The following is a 23,246-nucleotide window of genomic DNA, read 5'->3' as shown; positions in this document are numbered from 1 at the left end:
GGTGCTCTATTTCTTCCACCCCCAGAAAGGGTACAAATTTATCATGGTCTGCATTTTCCCAAGTGCTATCTAAGCTCCACTTTTATTTCAGTTGCAGTTCATGTTCTGTAATCAAAAGAAAATTCGTTCCCAACGATAGTGTGCAACAGCTGCTACACATAGCATCAATGCATGTGCTGACCATTGCCAGCAACAACAAACACAAATGCTACAGGGTGTACAAATTTTTAATATAYGTAGTTGTCAATTTTGCTCAAATGACTGTAGCATTAAAGTCAATGAAATATTGGAATTTGCAAAACATTTTGTTCTTTAGCCTTGCAGCCCTCCGTCCCGGAGATCCTACCCTGTACATGAATGCAGATGCCTCAAGAGCAGGAGCTTTATTAAYGGCACCACTATTTTAATCAGTCACAAAACTGTAATTAAATAATAATTACAAATAATAATAATAATAATAAAAATAATCTTCACAAAGCCACAAATAATATTSCAATAGTATTATTTTTAAAAAACATAGCCATATAAATGTTTTGAAGTGTGGGATGCATAGCTTTAGTATCTCATAATTCCACAAAATCCATCTCTTCTGCCACAGCCATAAAAATTAGCAGATGCATTTAAGTACATTGCATTGTTTCTGAAGGCATGAACTGCTGGAAGAGTTGGGGAAGCGTTTCAAGAAGTGGGAAGAGCAGGTGGGTATATTAGAAGAAATCAAGTTAACAGTGGGTGAAACATAAGAAATGATTGACTTCAGATAGCAGCTGAGCAATTTAACTTGAAAAAATAGGCTAATAACAAACTTTTTATAAATAAGATTGCTCTATTATGTTTTGTTGGTGACTATACCTCATATGTACATAGCCATCAGGAATACTTTTTTTTTTTCATTAGATGTTCTTTAGGCAAGGTTTGCACATGCCTGTCATACTTCAAGTGCCCACAAAACCACAGTAATTAATGGTGAATCACTTATTCATAGAATTTGGTCTCTTTTTATGCTTGAATACTGCCACAATTAGTCTGCAATTCTTACACTCATGTTTCAAAATTGGTATATCCAATTATTTACCACGAACATTTCTTGATAGACAGCTTGCTCATGAACTGTTCTTACTGATGATATCAGAGCATCAGCATTTCAACAGGCAGATGGAACAGAAAGATTACATTCAGCCAACTTTGAGAGAAAATGTTTCCAGAATGGCCTATTTCATTATGTCAAACATCCTATAACTCTCGTACTGAGTTCTCCATTAAGTCTTTCTTGCCATTATCAAGAGGTCCTATTCCTCAAGAAAGCAATAGGGACTTCTGCATGTTATATCATATGCATCAACAGGAAGGAAAATGAGTGTCATATGGCTGCTCTTCTGCAGTTATCAAGTTAAGTGATATCATTATTACTAAGTGACAACAATGTCATTATTAACATTTGCCATGTTGCCTCTGAGAGGTAACAGGACATGTCTTCAACACCACACTTGGAACCAAGTGCTAACGTACTGGAATCCCAAGCCTTTTAAATATCTACTCTCTCCTCTAGTTTCACCGAAGAGATTCAAAAGGCCTTTTCCCTCACGCTCATTGTTCTTCTACAACRTAACCTTTAAAGGTGTCTGCATCTAGTTTAAAGCAGCGTAGGAGCGTATTGTGTCTCTTGTTCTTTACGCAACCAACATAATCAGTCTGAATAAATCGCCTATCCACTACTGATTATTGAATCTGAGCTTCCTAATTAAGTGTAAAACACAGTATCTACATTCATACTGCTGTTCTGACTTCTACTAGCTTCTGAAATATAGGATATACTTGGTGGTCAATGCTGTGAGCAGAGTTATTACAGACGTAGCCAAGCTATCTGGCTAGTTTGTTCAGTGCTGTCAGACCCCGTATCCTAATGCAGTCAATAGAAAGAAGTGCTTACAATGCTTATTCAAATACATATAGCAGACAGTCTGTCTATGACCCAGAATCCAATAATAACCCATACAATACCTTAATACTACTCTGCCTCCGTCACCTTACAGTGATCAGCAGCCTGTTTTCCTCATACCTTCTACACATTTTATTAAAAAGAGTTACTTCCTAAAACATCGTTCCCATAATTGAACGTGAACACCTAACACAACAAACAATGTGCTGAAAGTCACTGGGACACAATTATGATGTATATAAATAGAATCTAACTTTTCTACTTCTCCTGTAGTGTAAAGAATTAAAGAGGTTCTTTTCTTTCTAGAACAAATTATCATGCTATAGGACTATCCCAGGCATTCAGTTTCATCTATTTCCATATTTCAGCATATTTTCTCCATGCAGTCAGAAGATGTATAATGCAATTAGATGGTCTGGAAAAGGAGTAATAATATCATTCAAATGTTAAAAAAAACTCTCGAAATGCTTACCTGAGCATATGACTAGATAATCAATATTTCTGTAGTCACCTGCAACAAACTTATTTCTCCTGAGAAATCTTAACAAAGTTGGAAAATYTCTCATGCTTAGCTAGGAAAAGAGAGTTTTGCTACAGCTTTGTATTGTTCAGAAGACACTGTGCTCAGCAACATGGAAACRTAAGATTAGTCCATAGATGTGGACTAGGTCCACAGTTCCAGTTCCTCAGGACTACACACAGCCTGGCARTAGGTCCACTGAACATCAGTTCTGCGACTTCCATTCTAAGCCTCCCTTCTATAACATCTTAAAGCTTGAGACCTTTCTCCCAACATTTCCACAAAACACAAAGCTGAAGAAGTAACAGTGAAGCATTACTGTAACTCACACAATGCTACAGACGTGCACAAAATGYCTGCAGCACTTCTTGCCTCTGGAATGAGCACATAAAAGCCGCTGTCAGGGCTTGAAAGGTTATGGGTGATTTTTTCAGCAGCTGAGTTGCAACTTTGCCTTCAGAGGCATCTCTGTGCTAAGGTTCAGGTCTGTCTTTTACATCCTGAGATGTGCTGCAGCTATCTAGTCATGGAGCCAGACAGTGCAAGAAGCAGCCTTGAGGGCGAAGACCAAGCTCTTTCTCCTCCTGTTGTGTCCACAGCATGCAACAAACACCATAAGAAACACACAGATGGACCACAGCTCAATACTGCAGTTTCTGTCTTGTTTTGGAGAAGAYGAGAAGCACACACAGCACAAGCTACTAAGGCAGGAAAACAGGACAGGCTAACATGAGGGAGACGAGCATTAAAGCCTCTTTAGACCCTCAGTAAATCCTCTCATAAGACAGGAATAGACCAGAAGGAAACTATTTTACTTCCTGGTGCTGAAGAATTAAGGGAAGGTKGGAAAGGGGTGTTGTAAAAAAGCATCAGGTAGAAGAGTATTTTCTCTGATCGTCTGTTGTGCCAGAAGATGGAGATAACATTGAATCTGTGGCAACTTCATCTCACACAAACCTCTATAATAAGTGCATTTTGGTCATTAGTAACTAGAAAAATAGAACTGATATGGAAGTTTGTGCTTAGCATATTGCCTAGACCTTTTATCTTTCTTAGTACAAGATATCCTATTTCTCAGGCAGACCTTGGCTTATGTTAATCTTCTTTGCGAACAGTGCCTATAAATGTCAAAAGTAGGAAGGCATCAGTTAGACTTGCATAGTAAGATCTAATTTCTGTTCAGCTAAAGACAACACTCTTAAACTGAGATTAGTGCAGACAGTTAGATTCCTCTATTATTTATTTCCAACTGCTGTCTTTGACAACRGCCTCTTTATTTGCATACTGTAACAGGCAGCATCTAGACATAAAGTACATTATGGCACTGAAAATTTATTTAACAGTAATGGTATTATATTGTTGCATATGTAGGAGGGACACTATCACAGAAACTTATTTCTCCACTTTTTCTTTATTCCTTTTTCCAGGTTCTGKTTTTTTACATCTTGAAGCTACATACTAACAACTTCACCCATTGAGCAGCATCAGGTAAACTATGTTGATGAATCCCTTCATCATGCAACTTCCTGGTGAGATGCTCATTACATGCTTCTTCCAAACAAGCAATAAGAAGCCTGTGGCTTAGTAGGTGCAATTAAAATCCTGACATTTACCACACACAGTAGTTACAGTTACTGTGATATTTACAGCATGCCACACTGAGTTCTGAATGCCACAAATACTATAGGAAAGGTAAATATTACAGTGCAGAAAAGATGGAGGATTTAATGAGTTTCAATGTTTTATAAACAATGTATGATTCACTGATAAATCAAATTCTTCATTTGCTTCATTTTTCTCTTTTTTTTTTGAGAGAGAGAATTTATGCAATCACATTATCATATTCTGTGAGGATGCATCTAGCTCTGTCTGCCTCTGCCTTTCCCCTGTTGCATGAGGCCTATTGGGTTTTTGCCCAGTTTTGCCCAAAAATGATGGTGAGGTAAAGGTCCCAAAGATTATTAAGTCCATTCATCTTTTGTGATYGTACAAGACTGATTAGAGAAGAGAGATCCAATTAGTGCCCTGAGATAAATGCTAATCTCAGCTCTTGCTAGACACCAGAGAATGCACACAGACCAAAACCATTTCAAATGTTGAATCAACAGACAAAAACTTTAATCAAGTTCTCAACCAGTTCAACCATGAAATAACAAGCCATAGGAAACCAGTCTTCATTCTACTCTTGCTCACAGAAGTGCTTGTTTCTTTAGTGTTTAGAACCAGAGATATCTACAGTTAGAAAAAAGAAACAAAAAAGTCTTTTATCCTCTTTCAGGCTTTTACGAGACTGGAACAAATTTAGGGAACAGAGATTGATTAAATGGCTATTGAGCACAATGGTCCAGCTACAGGGTCCAGCAGGAAACCCTGGTGAATCACTTTGCACATATGGATATTCCTTACATTTTCCTGCAAGGTCCTTTTGCCAGAGACAGAGTCCTGAGTTAGGTGGACCCTTGATTAGACCACCATTCAGCTGCATTCAGGCTCTTAAGCTTTGAGACTACTGGATAATTAAAGAAAATTAAATTTCACCGATTTCTCTTCCAAGAATAACTCAGGCATTTGCTATCACTTCCCTTAAAAGAAGTAGTCTCTGTATTCCTGATYATAATATTAAATAATGGATTGATCAAAACTCCGTGATTCCTTTCCTGTAAGAGTTCTTGTACTAGTACAGAATACACATGGGATGAAATACAATCCTGCTAATGAGATGATTAATTTAGGCATCGCCTGATTGAAATTTTAATTGTCTGGGCCCAAATAGGGACTTCTCAGTCCACTTAAGTTGACCCTCTAGGGACCTTAAGCAGTCAGCAGAAATATATACAGAGGAAGATCTCATTCCCCTAACACGCTTCCTTTCTTCTATAACAGTGCACCCTCTCAGCAAGCAGGTTCTGGCTGCAGCCAGCCTAGAAAGGCTGAATGCACTCCTCCAAAATCACCATCCATCAACACTCTAGTCACCCCATGTTCACCTGCGAGAGCAAGATGGCCAGAAGGTGACAAGAGGAAAATMTGCTTCTGCCACAGTTATTAAAGGCATGCTCGAGAATATATCTTATATTTTCAGCTCTCTGTATGCTTATTCATTTAGACTATCACTGAAAGGAACAGGTCCAGGAGCAATGMCTGGTCCCTCGTCCTCCTCCTGGCTAGAGCGTAGGATGGAACTACTGCGCTCTGAGGATGCATATTCCYCCATGCAGAAGAGGGATAGCATTATCCTGACCCTGAAGTCARGCAGACTAAATCACCCTCTTGACCACAGCCAGCATTTCAGGTTTATCTGAGGACTTAGCAGGGTTCAGGACCTTGCCTGCTTACACCCAGGTTTGTAGGGGAGCCTCCAGCAGGAGGAACTTCAGATGGATAAATTCAGGTGTCTACAGCACTAAGCTGTCTGGGAAAGGGTAAGATTTGGAATGTCATCTGGAGCTTAGACAGGATAGATCAGATGATACAACTCATAGCAGCATATACTAAAGAATCCATTTTCTGTGATTTATCTTCAGTTCTCCTTTACTGTCAGTGAACTGCATCTTTTCTTCCCCCCCACCTTTTTTTTTTTTTTTTTTTTTTTTTTTTTTTTTTTTTTTGCTGTGAAAACCTGCCATGTGCAAGTATATTAAAAAGGAAAGATTTCCCCTCCTCTTCTCCCCTCCCTTCACCTCTCTCCACACAAAGAAAGATATTATAGTAGCACATAGTATTTGTAATGCTTTCCTCTCCACTAATATTTTGCCATCAGCTGCAGGATTACGATCTCTAACTCTATGTAGCACCATTCCACCCACACACGTACACACATACTCCTTAAGTTCAGCAACTCAACAGAACAAATCAAAATCTAACTAGCTACACTTAACCTTATACAAGCAGTRAAAGTACTCAGAGAATCCAGCAGAGTATATTGCATCTAAAGCTAATTCAAAAGTAACTAATGCTACAGCAAAACCTTAACTTGAACCATAAAACAGTACAAGCCTGCAAGACATCTTTACTTGCTTTCTTTTCTTATGTCCACCATGAATGGACGAACACCAGCTTTGTTTCCCCCTTCCAAAAGTTTTTGCTTTAACAACAGACCTTTAACTTGTTAGATGCCAGCAAACAAAAGTCAAGCAATCAAACCTGGTATTTGAATTTAATGTAAATTCATCATGAAAACAAGTCAGAGATTAATTTATCCTGTTTTAACACTGCTATTGTGTCCATCATCTTAGTCCTAGAGGGCTTCAGAGAGACTCAGTAATATTAGGAKTACTTTAATAAACAAATTTTAGGTTCTTAATGTCCCTCCCCTATGTTGACTCTGTGAAGGAGTGATTGCTTTCTCTTCCACTCGGCAATCAGGAAACATTATTTTTAGTAAGAATGAAAGTTGATCTAGAAAATTAATCAGGGAAAGGCTGAGGCTAATCTTGGTGTCTCATCACACTGGCTCTTAGTGGCATCAGTCTTATTTGTATTCCTTCTCCCTCTAAAAATCTATTTATTCATATGCATGAAAGGGAATGAATTAGAATGGTAGGGAATTCAGTGCTTGTGAATGTACAGAATTAATAATGTTGGGTAAGCAAAACCAATAGTATTATGTAAACTCTCTCACCATGCTCTCAACTACACATGCCATAAATTTGTAAAATGATAAACTGTGAAGATTTGCAATACTGCAACACTCCTGATATAAGAGGAAGTTTGGAGGWAACCATGCTCCTTTGCACTTATAACTAAGATTTGAGCTGAATTTGTATTAAAGATTTTGTATTAAATAAACTAATTAAATGTTTATGTTTTGAGTGTGGTGGTGGTTGGGAGGTTTGAGGGGGTTTTTTTGTCTGTTCTTTAAGTTTTAGCACTCAGAACAGAGATTAACCAGAAACCCACACGAGCAGTCATACTGGGATGAAATCTGGCCTGTCTTGTATTCCATGGAATTGCAATAGTTTCAACAGGAAAATACTAGGATTTACTCTGTTCTAATTCAAGAATGGCTTAGTACAAAATGCACTCCTCGAGCTAAAAGATCTGCTTTATTGGTTGTATTTCAAAATCATATCTCCTAACTGTAGTGACAAAGCCACACTTGAGGCTGTATTTTACTGCTGTWACCCTCTCAGTGCCGAGACGGTTAAGACAGTGAGGTAGAGCATACAGATTTTGTGCATCAAGAAAAACATTTGCTGAAGACTTGCAATTCATTTGAATAGATCTAGGTTAAGATGGAATAAAATTACAGATTTACCAATCATAGTATTATCAGAAAGAAATAGCAAATTCATAGTTTGGGAAAAAAGGAAAAGAGAATTGATGAGGGCTATGGAAGGCAAGTTCAATTCTCAGTCTTAGAGTCTGCACAACCATCAGGGAAAATGCTTCTGTCTTTGGCACCTGAGCAAAGTCTAAAAACAACATAGAGCTGGATCTTCTGAGTTTCTGAGTCTGATCTCATGTTCTCACAAGTAAACATATTATACAGTCCATTTCATAAATGKATTAGGGCTCATTTTGAAACTTATTTTATTTTCCTTCCCAAGAATAAATAAGTTAAAGTAGGCAGAATTGACTTCCCTGTTCAGCAAAGCATTAGACTACCTATTGTTCACTATGAAAATACAACTACATTTGGCTAAGTATTTTATAAAGCTGAATATAATGTAAACTAAAGGGTGATAACAGAACAGCAGAAACAATAGAAATACKCTCAGCATTTTTACCCTTTGCTTTCATCATCTTGCTTTTTATTTCTCATTTCTTCTATTTTTTTCTACAAAGAATTTCTGTCATTGTACTAGGACAAAAGCATTTGTACACAATATATTTTACCCTTTAAGCATGTACAGAATTAATTTCCTGTACGTGTTTTTCTGTGACTGTATAGCTACTGAAATAAGAACAAGTGACCAAAAAGCTTCATTCAGAAGAAAAWGGAAGGCAGTGCTCTACAAACTAAAGAAGTCCTTGAATGCCTTTCACAGATTCTTCTGAGAGGCACCTGAAGTGTAGGTAGCTCCCAAGGGCCTTGTCACAAGCTTACTATGCCTGTAGCAAGTAAGGCACATATGGGAACTCATGCTCTTCCATAACTAAMATTTTCTGAGCACATCCAAATACCCTTCTTTCAAAAAATTGTCTCCTTTGCAATTATTTATCACAGAAAGACAAAGAAAGCTAAGATGACTCCAGTTAAACTAAGTTTAGTTAATGAGCCTTATAATTTCAAGGACATTGCTGTGGAAAACTGGCCATTACCATTATTCCTTAATTGGGAAGTCATTCTGTATTGGGATTGAACACTTGCTGTCACTCGAAATCCTTCTTCCCCCCACTGTGCCCAGGCTCAGGTCCACATGAAAAGAAAATTATCTCCAGAGTCCCATTGACTTTAACAGCCTCTGCACAGACATCACTGTTGGTGTATATACATCTAATTAACTAAAACAGTAAAACAAGGAAGAGATTTAGTTGTGAAATGCCCATTAACTTTGATAASAGGTCTGTAACTAAGCGGCCAGGCCCAGCTGTGAGAACCTCCATCTGCAACTCCAATAACACTCTGTAGATTGCAAATTTTTATCAAATTATTTGCATTTAGCTGAAGGAAAAAAGGAATCATACTTTTTCCACATGTTTTAGCAATAGAAAGAATATCTCCTGTTGGCATAGTTGACTGCGTGTCATTAACCCGCTACACAATCAGAGTAACATTTAGTCTGTCATAGCTACTAGCTTCTTCAGGGACCTAGTTATCAATAGCTTAATTTATCACTTAGGSCCTGATCCCTCAAAATCTTGTGCATTGCTATACAAAAATCTCTGATAAAAAGAAAAAAAAAAATCACACTATCAACTGATTTCTCTTAAAACCTTCCTCAATTTACTTGCAGCAAAATGTCAGCATTACCACTTGACACCAMAATGAAAACCTCCTTCCTGATGCAGGTTTGCAAACTCCTTCTGTTTGACTATTTCAATTTCCAACATCATTTTTTATATGTAGATTGATGTTTGGGACAGTCTTATCTAGTTTTCTATGTGTTTATGATGGAGTTTGGATTACTGGTAATAAATCCTACATGCTATGTCCTACATACATGTTACAAAAAGCAAGAACAGCAAGCACCAGGCTGCAATCACCATCCTAGTTCTGTGAAAGAGGCATTATATTTTGAAAAACAAATGATTCTGGAAAAAATTAAAATATTAACCAATGRAAAAAATCACTATTTCTACTTCCTAAATAAGTTCTGAAAGGGCTTCCATAATGCTACAACATTATGGAAGTAATTGTGAGGTTTGAAAATTTTATAAATAGAGCTGTAGAGCTATCTGCACTTCATTAAATATATTAACATGTTGGGTAAAATACTTATAATCATATCACTAAATTTCCTGGATTTAGGGAATGTTGTGATGCATATCAAGGTAAATCTGATATGCTTGCAAAATATATTAAAATACACCTGCTAGAGTGTACATAAAAATACTGCCCTCTTATGGCTAGTATCTGAATATATTAGYGAACAGGGTCTCTTGCCTTAAGGTTTACAGATTTGTGCTTTATTCCAGTTGTCCATGTCTCATTGGATAAGCTTCAGCTTTCATCGTAAAACTTTAGCTTAAGGTTTAAGAAAACAAAAGCATTTTTATTTCCTGGGACTGTATARTATCATTTTGTCTCATCCTTCTGGAGTGTTTCTAGGAAAGCTACCATCATTGGTTTCCCAGTGTCCCTAGAGGCACTGCTGAAGTTCAGTAAGAAAGTAATTCTCTCAGACATTATAGATTCTTTAGATGTTCCAGGATGCACGTACTGTTCTAAAGAAAGTGGGCAGAGCAGAAGAGAAATGTATTCTCAGTTTTGAAAAAAGTAGAGCTTGCCTTGGTATTCAAGAAAAACAGGTGTGGCTCTCTCTAACCTGGAAAACAGAGATGCCCATGGGATTTATGACATGTTGCAAACTATCAGATCTATCAGCACAAAGGTTTCTAGGAATCCTCGAGGTGTTGGGGTAGAGTTTTCTGGAACTTTTACAAATTGCACATGTGCATGCACTTCAGACTGTCTCACTTCATTTGGAAATAAACAATTTCCTTCTCCTTTTTTACATGCTATTTGAAATTTTGTTCGTCCTCCTACTGAAGGATAATAGTATTTTAGCAAGCAACCCAGGGAGGAGCTGACATATGAGGACAACAGTTATGGTATAGTTCTGTATAACATGCTCAAYATATGCAGAAAGTTTTCAGGAAGCATACAGCTATAGCATCGTATGGGGATTTAAGTGCATGGCATCCCTGCTACTCARGGGTGTTGTTTTGTAACTCATTCTCTTGATTAATTGTCTAGTCAAAATATCCTACTTTAATTATCAGTGCTAAGGAAGGACGCCAGTATTTCTGTTAGAACTTCATCATTTGAAACAATTAGTTCTATTTCAGTTTCTTCTAAATGATGAAAAGCCACAAATCATTCTATATTGAAAAAAAATGCTAAAAAGCAGAGGAACAAACAACAGTATTTCCACTATAAAAAGTCTGTAAGAGAACAGAGTTCTGACCAAAGCAACTATTTGTTCCTAGTAAGAGGAAAAATATTTCTTTTTTAAAAAACCCTTAAAGTTTCACAATGTTCATATTGCTGTCATCCCAGGTTATAGTGGTTGTATCACAGCTTGTAATTTGCATAAAAATTAGGCATTTCTGAAAGAGAAAAACACTGTTGTAGGAGTCTTTCCAAATATTAGTGAAGCATACACATATGCCTGTTTTTCTGCAATGAGTAATAGTAGTTCTTTGAATTATTCTATTCTCTGAACAAAGTTCTTTGGCACTTTGTGGGCACTTCATTTGGCAGCAAAACTGGATGAAGAATGCATTGTAACTAACTGAATGGGTTACTCTAGATTGAACGTACGCAGGCACACGCATTTACAATRTAACTCACTGCTACTGCACAGTTACACCACTGGAAGTTTAGTAGTAAACGTGTGCTTACTCTGTCTCACTAGAATATGACCCACTGCCCTCCAACACAAGAAAGAATAAGAACAAAATGAAATAGAAAATAATGTAGCTTTGACATTTGCAATSAAATATTCCTGTCTTGTAATCTTGCAAGAAGACTATCATCATAGTAGCATTTAGCTTATTCAACTGTTCTACATCAGGCAGATGAGCAGAGCTCAAGTGCCTTATTTTCAGGCAAGGCACAACATGTTACAAATAGTAGTCAGCAGCAACTGCAAACTTTTGTTCCCCATGTAGGCCATGCGTACTTCTGTGTTTTAAGGCCTAAATAAATAAGAAAAAAAAATCAAAAATTCAAAAAACCACAGGAAATAAAACTAGGAGTGAAGATTCCACTGATAAGCCCAATGATAAGGTCCAACACATACTGGACTTTTATCAGCATATAAAGGAAGAATGATAGTGGATGTCCTTTTACTAGGTCATGTTTTGTTTTGTCTTTATTGGCACTATCATTCTTTATCTCTTAGATAAACAAAATCCCCGAAAGCCAATCTGAATGCTAAGTTTGGCATGTCCTAATAAGTTTTTTCAGTCTTAACACAGCTGCCATGAAGTTAACAACAGACTGAGGAGACTTGGCTACGTGTATAGTCTACTGCTGAAGATATAGCCATATATTATGTGGTGGGCTGTGACATATAATATACATAGTGTCACATATTATGAAACTACACAGAATAATGAAAGTGAATGATGACCCCTCAAGGATTAAAAACAATGAATAGAAAGAAACAATCAAATTTGAAATCACTGGAACAGACTAACAAACCTGTGTTCCAGAAATGCCTGCTACAGTTTGYGCTGTGTAACACAAAGCTATCTAAAATAAAAGGGAGGGAGAGAGTGGTGAGCAGAAAGACAGTAAAATTTGAAGATGGTAGGAAATTATTTGAAATAATCAAGAATAGAGAAAAAAATATAGAGTATTGTCAAAGCTGGATAAACAAGTGCACCACAGAAGAACATTCACTATTGACAAATGCAAGAGTACACACTCGCAAGAATACCTGAAATTGTTCACACACATCATTGAGCTCTAAATCAGCTGTAGCCATTTGTTAATGCACCTTGAATGTCAAAATAGATAGCTCTTGGAAATAATTTGCCTGATACTCAGCAGCCAACAGAAAAAGCTTACAAATTGTCAGAATCTATGAAGTATGGGGCCAAGAACAAAAATGAGATTACAATGACACTACATAAATCATACTGTAAGGCTTCACTTGGAGTGTTCAGTCTTGGCTACACAGCTTAACAGAGATATAAATGAAATTAGGAATCCAAAACTCAAAACTATTAAACTGCAATTATTTCGTATCTTTATTTCAGAGTTAACATAAGTAGGAAGATATGCTAGGAAGGAGGTTAACTGGATTCTGCAACATCACTTACAATATCAAAACAAGACAACATTCAGTGAGTAAGGTTAAAATGTTAACAGTAAGAAAATATAATGGATGTAAGCTTTCATGCTTCAGTAAATGTAGACATCACCCACTAAATACTTAGGTCACAGAAGGAAGGCTTCTTTGGATTCATAATTCTGCCAGTGACTATTAAGAGAGGTTTCAGTACCTTTCTGCTCATCTAACTGAGGCCATCACTGGAAACAAGATATTGACCTGCAGTGTCTGAGTCAGTATGACAGTCCCAGTGTTTCATTGCTTAAACCACAGACACTGATCTAGAAAGAGCAGTTAGTAAAAACAAGTTGCTGATATTCACTCATGAGGCATTTTTCACGTATAATTTTTAGGAGACATTTCTGCAGGCAGAAAGTAAAAATGTTAAACATTTAAAGCCACATAAGCATACTTATTCTTGTTAAAAGAACAAAGAAAAATGTAATTTTCTGAGGAAACTCAGGAGAACTTCTCTTCACCAGGTGCAACTTCTTAAGGTGAGTCAGACTGACTCCAAACTAGTAGACCACAACCAAGATTACAAACCAAAGCCCTTTGATGTGTTAACAAAAGAGAATGGGTAAATACCCACCAAACCTGCACCACCATGCTCCTTCCTGTTGCCTTGGCTCAGGTGGTGCCCTTAAATACAAACTTTACTTACAAAAGTGTGCAAGCTGAGAAAGCAAAAGTATAAAACGCTCTTTTTCGTTGTCTGTCTTTGACTGTTGTCAAAGTTCACTCTCACAGATTCTGATCAAGGATACATCGTAGTTTGCATGTTTGTTATCTGATTTAAGTTGGACTCACAACAATTATTCACATCACTGCAATATAAAAGGTGCCACATCAAACCTTGCCTGAAAATAAGCGTTCTGCAAAATGTGGCAATAGCAGAAGTTAAAAACTAAATCCATAAAGTTAAGCAGGTAGGAGTAAAGGACAAAGAAACTCTTAGCCAGTCAACAACCAACTAAGAAGGGGGGGGAAATATCACTCTGAATGAAGAATCTGTGAAGCTTCCGGGACTTATTGTTGATGGAATCTTTTTAAGTGAGCCACAATCACCATGAAAACTAAGCTGTCAAAGTGTTTCCCATAGTTCTCCTCCATCTTGCACTACAACCAAATTGTAAAGRGGGAACAAAAAGCATAAGCAGATTTTTTTCATGAAGCAACACATCTGTCCTTGATGCTTTACCTTTTAGCATCCTCTTTACAAATACTTTCACTTACAACAAGAATATCTACTGGAACTAACATTGTGAAAAATCCCCATCCCTTTGATAGGTTTGTGTGAAATTTGGTTATAAACAGCCAGAATGGCTACATTTTGATTCAGACATTTTCTAAGTTTACTTTCAGAAGAGTTTTTTTCAATGTGTGTGAATTATTGTTCTGAGACTCTTTCTAGCAAAAAGCAGTCTCATAACCTAAGAGAAGCCACTGTTATATTGGAATAAAGAGAACAGCAGCATTCAAGAAATTTCATTCCTGTCATCATAAAGATCTGACAATACTTATGTCTTTATCCAACTTCTTATTTTATCCCATCCTACTACATTTTTAGTTAGTATGTCCAGAAAGAATCCTATGATCATACTGGTCTGATCTCAAACATAATACAGACTACCGTAAGAAGTAATTTCTACATTCAGCCCAACATTAAAAAAAAAAAAAAAAAAAAAAAAAAAAAAAAAAAAAAAAAAAAAAAAAAAAACAACTACCTTTCAGAAAGATTTTTGCTGTTGATCTAAACCTCAAAGAAATATAATATCCTTTAAAAGTTTAATACTTGTTTTAATAGCTTAATATTAAAAAACTGCATCTCACATCTTATTTGAAAGTGTTTCCTATTAAAACTAATATATAAACTATATACATTTATAGCCATTGAAACTTGTAATCCCCAGCCTCTGCCAGAGCTCTGTATTTGAAAAACTTTATGAAAATGTATATTCATTACAAAAGACCACACTATTTCAACAAAAGCATGCTTTTAATCTAGTAAGACTGCTGTCTTAGAATTAGCAGGATTATACATGTATAATTCCCTTTTGCATTTTTACATTTAAAAATCCTGAACTAGAAAACATGACTACATTATATTGTGCTACAAATAAGGYATTGCATTAAAAGTACTGCTGAAATAAAAGTTTGTTTCCTGGCCATTTTTAATATCCTTTGAATTTGTGCTCAATATCAGTGATGCTGTCTGGTGTTGAAGGTTTTTTTTTTTTTTTTAATCACCTAGATCTGTGCATCTTTACTACTAAACTTTGTGGTCAGCCATGCCATATAGTCCAGTGACTCCTATAGTACTCACATTAGTAAAGTTCAATATGTGAGTATATATACAAAGAACAGAGGGCTTCCATGTTATAAGAAGCTTTTACCATTCATTTGGTGAGTTTTCTAGACTGGTCACCACAGTGGCATCATTGTTGAAACCTACTACTCCTTGCTCTGAGGAGCTTAGTTCCTTCAGTTTTCTGAGAGCTGACTGCTATGAGCAAAACAAAATCAGGTTCAGGCTCCAAAAAAATCAGGTATCACAACAATCTGGTAACTCTATCGCACAGAAGGAGTTAATGAACTCGGTCTTAACTACGGTCCACCCCGCTACCAGCTTAAGACAGTAAAGATCAGCTGAGAAAACCAGGAAGTGTGACATGTTCCTGGTTGGCAACCTCAGAGTCAGTCATCCTCTGCATTTAATCCTTTGTCAAACCTCATGGGATTCAGGAAAGTATTTATTGACTTTGATTTCAAGCACATACAGAAGTCCGTACTTCCTGCACACAAGAACTCTTTCCAGAATCAAACCGTAAACTGCTACCTGTGGAACAAAAATTGGTACTAATAGGGGAACAAGAGGAAGTTTGTAGCTCCATTAAAACTCCATGGATAAATAGAAGACCAGAGTCTCCCTGAGACCACTTCCTCCAGTTCTCATAACTGCTAGTTTGCTCCAAAAGTATTAGAGTAATAGTGCTTTCAAATATATGAAAATATTACTTTTTCCTCAGATAATCCATGAAAAAATATGCTGTTGGTAAATTACTTAAATCGTATTCCTTAGGCTTTTTTTGCAATTGTTTCTGGCTTTTTTTGTATCCTTCTNAGTTCCTTTAAACAAAAAATAACAACAACCTCATGACTCTTCCAACAGTCACAGGAGGGTCAGAGAGCATTCCAGGAAAGTGCCACTATGTGCTTACAGCTCTTACATATTTCCTTAAAATTACAGAGGAAGAAACGTACAATTAAAACTGAAGAATACCATATTGACTAGCCYCAGTGATAGAAATTTCAATGGCCCTTCATAATAAACCCTTAAAAATATGCTCTTCTTTATCAGGTATTAACTGGTACAAATATTAAAAACTGCTGGAATCATTTTCAAGCTTTTGCAATATTAATACACCTACCATCTGATTTTGTAATTTTTCAAACATTTCTTTGAAGCTCCTGTAGCCAATTATATGGTGTTATTCTTAATTACAGCTTGCAGCTTGAAATACAGTGTTATCAATAGAGTTCAGCTGCATAAATAGAGAAGTAAAACTTAAAATTGAATTAAACTGTTTCTCCTTTGTGAGGGTTTGTTAGAATATTATTAGTTAGGAAAATTAATCTGTTAAGCTTGAACCATTCTTTATAGAAGTAATATATCTCTGGGAAAAAAAAAGGTTACATTTCACATATTGTATTCCTTCCATCTTCACACAGCAAGATATTCTTAATCTTCTATTAAATATCTTCTTGGGTGAGAAAGGGGACAAAAAAAAGGGGGGGGGGGAGAAAAAAATATTCATCAACTCACCAACCAAATTATAAAAAGCTTTAGCTTTAGCCTGATATTTCCCTCCCTGGAAAGATGATGGAACAGTTCCTTCTGGATGTCATCTCCAGACATAAGAGGATAAGAAGGTGATCAGGAGTAGCCAGCATGGATTCACCAAGGGGAAATYCTGCTTAACCAACCTGATGGCCTTCTATGATAGAGTGACTGGCTGGGCAGATGAGGGGAGAGCAGTGGACRTTGTGTACCTTGACTTCAGCAAGGCTTTTGACACTGTCTCCCATAACATCCTCTTAGAGAAGCTCAGGAAGTGCAGGCTAGATGAGTGGACAGTGAGGTGGACTGAGAACTGGCTGAAAGGCAGAGCTCAGAGGGTTACCATCAGTGGCGTGGAGTCCAGTTGGAGGCCTGTGGCTAGTGGCATCCCACAGGGCTCAGTACTGGGTCTCATCCTGCTCAGCTTCTTCATCAACGACCTGGATGAGGGGACAGAGTGCCTCCKCAGCAAGTTTGCTGATGATCCCAAGCTGGAAGGGGTGGCTGACATACCTGAGGGCTGTGCTGCCATTCAGAGAGACCTGGACAGGCTGGAGAGCTGGGCAGAGAGGAACCTCCTGAGGTTCAACAAGGGCAAGTGCAGAGTCCTGTACCCAGGGAGAAATAACCCTAGGCACCAGTACAAGCTGGGGGCTGGCCTTGTGGAGAGCAGCTCTGCAGAGAAGGACCTGGGAGTGCTGGTGGATGACAGGTTGACCATGAGCCAGCAATGTGCCCTTGTGGMCAGGAAAGCCAGTGGTCTCCTGGGGTGCATTGGGAAGAGTGCTGCCAGCAGGTCGAGGGAGGTGATCCTGTTGCTCTACTCAGCCCTGGGGAGGCCTCATCTCGAGTACTGTGTCCAGTTCTGGACTCCCCAGCACAAGAGACCTGGAGCTACTGGAGAGAGGCCTGGGTAGGGCTACAAAGATGATCAGAGGGCTGGAGCACCTGCCCTATGAGGAACAGCTGCGAGAGCTGGGCCTCTTCAGCCTGGGGAAGAGAAGACTGAGGGGGGATCTGATCAATGTGTACAAGTACCTGAAGGGAGGGTGTCAAGGGGACAAGGACAAACTCTTTTCAGTTGTCTCATGTGACAGGACAAGAGGCAATGGGCAGAAATCGAAGCACCTCCCTCCTGAGTGTGAGGGGGAATTTCTTCCCTGTGAGAGTGACGGAGCCCTGGCACAGGTTGCCCAGAGAGGTTGTGGAGTCTCCTTCTCTGGAGATCTTCAAGGCCCACCTGGATGCAACCCTGTCTAACATGCTCTAGGTGACCCTGCTGAGCAGGGAGGTTGGACTAGATGATCTCCAGAGGTCCCTTCCAACCTTACTGGTTCTATGATATTAGAAGGATACGAATATAATTCACGTTTCCTGCAGTAAATCTAAATAGTAATCAGTCTTATTTTTAAATTATCAATCAGTCATCTAAGTGGAGAGGAAAGGTAATATATGCTGAAGTTTTCTTTTTCTGCACAATTTTTTCTCCCCACTTCCAACTAAACTTTCAATTTTTCCATTGAAAGCTTTAGAAATCTAAAAAGATATTACAGATAGATATACAGATATATTCCGAAACAGAGATATGGTGCATAACTGGACAAAAAAGAACAGGCAAGAGACAAAGTGGTCTAAGATCCATGTCAAAAAATGTTTACATAGATCATTATGTAGAAAAAATGTAAACTAGCTATAATGAAATCAGAAAATTTAAATAAATCCACTGTAGCATTTGTTCTTCATATGCATTTTTTTAAAACATGCTTTCATTAAAATTAGAATATAGTTATCACTGTGACTGTAACAGCAAAAGCCCATTATGATGGGCTGTAAAATGTGGTCCCTCTTAGAAAAATGCTATTAACAGCACTGTATCAGGAGGAAGACAGTAGGCAAAACTACAAAACCATCCTATTCCTCAAAATCAAGTACTCAGAGTATTAAGGATATAGTTGTCTTCTAGGATAAAGTTGCTATGATGCTATGTCATTTTATTTCAGTAAAGGTCTGGTCCTAGATTCTCTTTCCTCTGATAAGACATACAGATTTCTAGACTTAAAAGCAAAAAGGGGCAAACAATGCAGAATTTTCTCACCTTTCCTTAATGATCAGTACAGTTTCCTGCCTGTGAAGTTTTAACCACCCCTTTCAATAGTGTTCATAGTCCATAAGTGCTTCACTGCTATTTCCCATCACAACTCATATTGGTGCTTCAYTTACCACTTCTAGGGATAAAATCCATCATCTAGCATTTTATATACTCTTCAGGTTTTTCTTGTATTTTACAACATGGATATTGCACTAACTGAGCAAGTATTTTGACCCAGAGAGATCTTTCTGAACAAGGTCTTTTGCATCTTGTAAGGAAATGAAAAGGATTGCAGATTTTTATCTCTGATGGTAAATTCATTTGTTATCTAATAGCATAAGGTATGAACCATTAGAAGAAAGTCTAATAACAGACTTACACCAATGTATATTTTGTCAAACATCATTAACAGCAAAGTAAATAGAAGATCACTATTCAGCATGACAGTTTAATAAGGACTTGGTTAAATGTGCTTCCTTCTTTTCCTCTTTTTATTTTCTCTCAGTGAGTCAGTGAGAACTTAAGCATTACTAKTTTGTATCAATTCTTTCCTTTGGCCGATGTACCAAAATAATTTGATCACTACGCCAAAATGATTATAGTAATGTCATTGATTAAATTTGTAATGAAAGTAGAAAACGCTATAAATTTAAATATTGTCTTCAAACAATGAATGACTTAGAATAAGTACCATTTCCCTATCCTCCTTTCAATTATTGTCATGTAAAATATTTAATTTCCAGCTATGGTTTGTCCTAGACATGATCTTTGTCATTAAAATGAGAACAAATTTTGATATGTAATATATTCTGTGACATGTCAGGGTGGCACCACTTTGACCTTTTCAGTATTCCACATTTCATTTGGAAGCCTGTTCCCTCCTTTTTGATTCTGTTAGCRATCAGGAAATAGAAGATGAATAGAGGGCCCGTCAAACCGGAAATCGGAATCAAAGCATCAAACTCATGACAAATAAGTACTTCTATAACCAAGAGCAATCTTCTACCTTAAAAATATTAAAGGCTCTACCCATCCTTAACTCTTTTCTGACTGAAGAAAACTGACAAAAATGGGAGCTTTTTGTTTATAGTTTCAAAACTGCTATCTCATGTCTTCTTAGTCACCATTTTTCAGAAATGAAGATATTAATTTCTTTCACATTCTTTCCCCAGATCAGTTGCTTTTCATTATAGATACATTTACATTCAGTTTGCCTCTTGCTGTTGATTGCTTATCTTAAAAAGGAAGTAAACTATTCCAAAAGGAGTTGAGTTGTCCTACACATTCATATGCCCACAGCACAAGGGGACTGAAGACCTGATTAGGCTCTCTCAACACACATTTTAYTGCTGGTAACTTGTGCTGTTTGAGGCGCACTCTCATACTATCTGATGATTTTTACAATCCTAGCTTCCCAGACCTAATAATTAAACACTAATCAAACTTTCCATTTTAAAAATGTTTCCAACCCTATGGTTGAAGTGAAAAGTTTGAGGACAGTGAGTAACACAATTAGGCTGGAAGGGACATTAAGAAATCATTCAATCCACCTCCCAGCCCCAAGGAAGAACTAAGTACACTTATATAATCCCTGGGCAGGTGTTTGTCTAATGTGTTCTTCCAGATTCTCAGCGATGGACGTTCCAGCATGTCCCCAAGCAATCTGTTCTAATGCTTTAATATCTTTGCCATTAAAAAGGGCTTTCTTCAAATCTAAACTGAATCATGCTAGAGTTTAATTCCGTTGCTTCTGTTCACATACACTGTACTTCTACAGAAAGGCAGAGAACCATCCATTCAAAGCCACTTGTCTCTTTGAAAACATTATTTTCCATCACCTTCTCAGTCAACTATTCTTCCAGCTAATGAACCATATTGCTCAGTCTTTCTTCACAGGCCACATTTGCAAGATTTGTGATTATCTTTGTTCTCAGTTGTGGACTCTCTCACCTTTCCCAAAGTGAGGAGTAAAACCTGCACTGAGTCAAACTGAGGTTGCACCACAACCAGGCAAACCGGGGATTACTCAAACTATTTCACATGGTATACTTCTCTGTCTGTTCCACTACTACACAGGAAATATAGGCAGGTTATAAGTTATTATCACGTACCGATAGTTTTTGAGATAGCATTTTCTACCCAATCTTTTTGCCTTTTTCACTGCACAGATTTTCAATTTATCAAGCTGATTTTGAATTGTAATATACTCCTATTTCTTCCTGTCCTGAAGCCACCTTCAGATTGTATAAGCCTATCTTTCATTCCAGTTCCACCTGGGCTAAACATGAAAATATTAGCTAGTGCCTGATCAAGAATGAGCCCCTTCCAAACATAACAACACACATCCTTTTAGATAGGAACCACTGAGTACAGATTTCTAACTAGCTCTGCATCCAGCCTATGATATTTTCATCTAGATCACAATTACTAAATTTGCTTAGTAGAACATTGTACATGACAGTTGAGACAACACTACTGAATCAAGAGACATAACAGTGTTTCCTCTCCAACTATAAAGCAGTTATTCCATCAAATACACACACATTATATATCCACACATATATACTTTTATATATATATGTATATATAAGATGGGTTTGATACTATTTGTTCTTGAGTATACTGTTTCATGCATCTGTTGGAGTTACACAGATCTTGTAATGTTTAGGATTCCCATTCATCATTTTAAGTTGTTTGGATTCAGTTATGCTATAATTCATTAAATTAAGATTACTAATGTAATAAATTGGTCTTTTTTATTTTAGGATTGATCAAGGTCCAAGTGACCCAAATTCATATCACTGCCATTCTAATGAAATCACAGTTCTCATTATTGTAGTGTTCTGAAGAACTCTTATATTCCTAGAGACTATGAACAGTAGAATGAGCATTTTATCTGCCTTCAGAACTCAGTCGAACTAACTGGACTGCAGACATTTCAAGAAAGTGATTTTCAACTAATGAACTTTGCTGTGAATGTCTGGGGCAGCCAATCTATTCAGTTCAGTATMTGACACAAAGGATAAGCCTTCCCTTTTCATGCATCATGTTCAATAAGTTTTTCTAATAACCCAATGATTTTAGAGTCTGTAAATCAAGAACTCCAGTGACACTTCTAGAATTAGAATTTTCTGATTCCTCYTCTTAATCTGGCTATTCAGCTGCATGTTCAGGTGCCATTGGTTATCTGCAGTATAGCCAGACCAAAGCTCAATTTCATTATAAGCGCTTATAGTGAATTCTTCTTTTACCAAGACTTAGAATCTCACCATACTTTATTTTAGCTATAAAATTCTGAAAAATTAGCTATACTCTTGCTAATTCCAGATCAAACGACTGTACATTGATCTTCCTTGGCTCACACATAAGATCAGAGAGCACTGATTAGAAGCTGGAAACAGCATATTTATTAGTTAACTCATCTAGCATATTATACACAACAGTATTCTAAATAAGAAATTCCTGTGTTTTTGTCTTACTGCCAAACTGTTGCAAAGCAATTAGTARTGTTCTTCATGGTACAGGCACAAGTACCTTAGATGTACATGCACCACCCACATGGAGGTGATGTCTACAATACATGTATTTATTGAAAATGGAAAATTTCATCATGTTCTCACCAAAACTGACTTGAAAGAACCAGAAATTATTGTCCTCAAAGTCATGTCCAGAAAACTCAGACTTTCTGAGGAAGGTCAAGAAAGCTGTTTGCGTTTTTTTTTTTCCTGTAAGGATATTATTTTGTGTCTTTTGACACTGCAGTCAGTGAAAGACCCATTCTTCTCGGTTTCAAAGTACCTACTACTCATCATCTTCATTACTTGGCACCTAAAAATCTATTGTCTCTGAGAAATAGCCAATTTTGCAGGCCAGAAATAAATATTGTAGTGTGAAAAAAAGATCAAAGGGACTTTAAAATACTTCTCATAATAATGCCTGTATTTATATAGTACTTTTCAAACTGAAGGAAAAAACAAGTAGGGTATGTCTTTGTACTTCATAGTTTTTGTTGTTGTTGTGTTTAGGTTTAGCAAGATTAAAAACCTTATTAACTAGATTTATGAATGCTGGAGTATGGGAAATGAGGGTTCATTGCATTATGATTTTCCAAAGTCAGCTCAACCACATCTCCTAAAATTTCACTGTAATTCAACTGGGGGTGGTTTTCTGCCCCAGTAATAGCTTAATACGTCTCAGTTTTAAAGTGACCACTCTGTGTGAGACTTATGCTTGCCAAGTCCCTAATTTATCACGGATCTCTCCCTTTCCAAAAGGGGCAAGATGCATGCATTTTTTGCCTTTGTCAGGAGCTTCTGTTAAATCAGTGCCAAAGCATCATCTTGAAAGACCCACAAGCAGCAAAATCATCCATGAAATACTCCACTTCCGTCCAGGTTGTGCCTCTGCAG

The 23,246-nt window shown here is 37.2% G+C and overlaps 1 protein-coding gene across 1 annotated transcript in view; it reads right to left on the bottom strand.

Annotated features, from left to right (window-relative positions):
* The window catches only part of LOC146593087 (metabotropic glutamate receptor 8-like), a gene marked incomplete at its 3' end in the record, with an annotated part of 149,992 nt that overhangs the window by 66,978 nt on the left and 59,768 nt on the right, over positions 1–23,246 (bottom strand). The window lies entirely within an intron of this gene.

The sequence above is a fragment of the Rhea americana genome, unplaced genomic scaffold, assembly GCF_003343005.1.
Source record: "Rhea americana isolate MKP2758 unplaced genomic scaffold, rheAme1 scaffold_306, whole genome shotgun sequence".
Lineage (NCBI taxonomy): Eukaryota > Metazoa > Chordata > Aves > Rheiformes > Rheidae > Rhea > Rhea americana.
This window is presented reverse-complemented; position numbering and strand designations above follow the sequence as displayed.